Source organism: Onychomys torridus, chromosome 3 (genome assembly GCF_903995425.1).
Source record: "Onychomys torridus chromosome 3, mOncTor1.1, whole genome shotgun sequence".
In the NCBI taxonomy this organism is placed as follows: Eukaryota; Metazoa; Chordata; class Mammalia; order Rodentia; family Cricetidae; genus Onychomys; species Onychomys torridus.
In genome coordinates this window covers 119,882,910-119,885,322 of record NC_050445.1, presented here as the reverse complement: position 1 = coordinate 119,885,322, position 2,413 = coordinate 119,882,910, and the positions used below count along the sequence as shown (strand labels likewise).

Genomic DNA, 2,413 nt, shown 5'->3' with positions numbered 1-2,413 from the left:
TCTGTGGATTCTCTTGGTGCTCTAGCAGGGAGCCAGAATTTGGTCCGCTGTCCACACATGCTCTGGTTTCCCACTGGAGCACCAAGTTCTTTAAGCACCAAGCCACCTTTCCAACCACCATTCTCACTTTTTGTTACTTGAGACATCGTTTGGCATATTATTCAGTTTCAATTAGTGTCAAGTAAAATTTTAGGATTCTTCAGGTTTGAACATTCACAATAAACCCAAATTTTATTAAAAAAAAATACCTTGCTGTGTGAAATTGCTATTGTTTAAGCAGCTTAAAGGAGTTTTTATATGTCTCCATATGAAATATCTAAAATCTGCATGTAGTTCAAAATGCATGTTACTTAATGGTTAATTTCCATTTGCGTCAGGTGGTACAACATTCACTGTGTTCGATTTTATTAAGACAAATCATTGGTAAATGACCACTTACTATGGGAATTTTTTTGTCAGTCATTAAGACTATTAAATAAAGAGGAGGAGGGTGCCTAAGTATAGTCTCCATGATACACTGAAGGGCTGTGCTGTGCTCCTGTCCTCTTCTTCCTCTTTTTATCCTCTCCTCAAGCCCTGTCTATCTTTGTTCATTCCAAGAAAGAGGTGGTTTCTCCTACTGACTTGTGTATTGGTGTGGAGAGACGCACCTACATGCCACGGCATGACTATAGAGGGCAGAGGACAGTTTACAAAAGTTGGTTCTCTCCTTCTAACCTGGTGGGTCCAGGGATTTAACTCAGGTCATCAGACTGGGGAAAAAGAGACTTTATCCTTGAGCCATCTTACTGGACCTAAGATAATAGTTTTACAACTCCAACTCAATTTTATACATTTTATAAGGCTTATATTTTAATAAACCAAATTTGTAAATACTTTGTTTTTATTTTTTGTTTCAAGTGTAAATAACCCCTCAGCTTTATTACACACCTTGCAAACCTCAAACTTTATTACCACTCCCCACAAAGGTACTTTGCAGACACTAGCCAGAGAAAGTCCTATGAACCTTAGAGGTCCTGGGTATGAGGACACAGGGCCTGGTTGAGATAGGCCTGGTGTTGAGGATAGACAGGAAGGCGGATCTGTTGGCCAAAGCCCACCAATAACCCATTGATCTCACTCCACAGCCTCCAGAGTAGCCACTCCTGGAAGGCTGTGTATGTCTCCCCTGAGGATTTCATCACCTTTTTGGTCCACCTCAGTTGGTTGGTAATTCTGTGCACATGTGTGTCCACAGCTGTGTCTGCTGTGGTCCCCCAGGCCACAGCCATAGCCAAATATGCCATCTTGTGCCCAATACCTGGCAAGGTTACCAGCTCTGCCATGGTATCAGGGATGCCCCCTTCATAGTGCTGCTGCAGGATGGTGGTTGTCTGCTTAATGAACTTCACCTTGTGCCTCCACAGGGTAGATGAGTGTGCCCAGCATGTCATCATCTGACTGCAGGATGCTTTCCACAGTCAAGCCCCAGACCTGTAGGTGCTTCATGGTACCTGCTGAAACCTGACAGGAGAACCTGGTACCTCTGTACCTTGTGGTGGGGGCTGCACTAGCGTCATAGCAGTGCTGGGCTCCTAGCTGGTTCACAGGTGCATCCTTCTTGCTTCTCATGACTCAGATGTGGGCCAGTTGCTGCTGCCAGTTCTGGGACTCCCAAATTGGCACTTTGAGGGGCCCAGCATCCTCACATTTTCACCATTAGATACCTCATAGGTCACATACAGTTTCTGTATCTTCCATGGGTGTTTTACAGGCCTGTTGCTTTTTATTCCTTCTGCAGGTTCTTCTCATGGCATGAACTCCTCCCCACAGCCTTCTGCCTTGATCCTAGGCACATAGTTCCGACTGCAAGTCATCATCCGAATCCCCACGTTCATGCCTCTATCTTTAGTTTTTAAGTAAAAGAAGGAAGATCCTAAAGTAACCAATTTTCTCCATTACTCCTTTCTCAGCAACATATAAAAATATGCACATATATTATATATATCATTGTATGTAATATGTGTCAGTTCTGCACACAATTTTTTTTTTTTAAGTAAAGTACTTTTTGATTGCAAGGATAATTTAAAGAACAAGTTCAAGAGTCACTGAACGGTCTGTGGTTGCAAAGTTACTTCAGTAAAGGTTTATTGGCTCCTAGTCATGCTCATTTGCATATGACAAGCAGTTGTGTTCATTGTTCATAAGCTGCAGTGAGGAGTTTAGGCAAAGCCCCCACAGCTCCTGATCCTCCATATAGCCTTTTACACAAGAGGTTTGCTGTCCCACATGCTACTTTCTTTATATGTTATATTATTTTGAAGATGAGTGTTTCTCTTAGAAGATTGATTTTCAAGTCATTGCATCTTTGAACAGAAAATACAGTATAAGGCATCTATATGTGGATTTCTATGCACAGCTTCTGACAGTAACT

The 2,413-nt window shown here is 42.3% G+C and overlaps 1 pseudogene; it reads right to left on the bottom strand.

Annotated features, from left to right (window-relative positions):
• Positions 1-1,007: 1,007 nt before the first annotated feature.
• Positions 1,008-1,877, bottom strand: LOC118579296 (annotated as a pseudogene).
• Between the last annotated feature and the right edge of the window lie 536 nt (positions 1,878-2,413).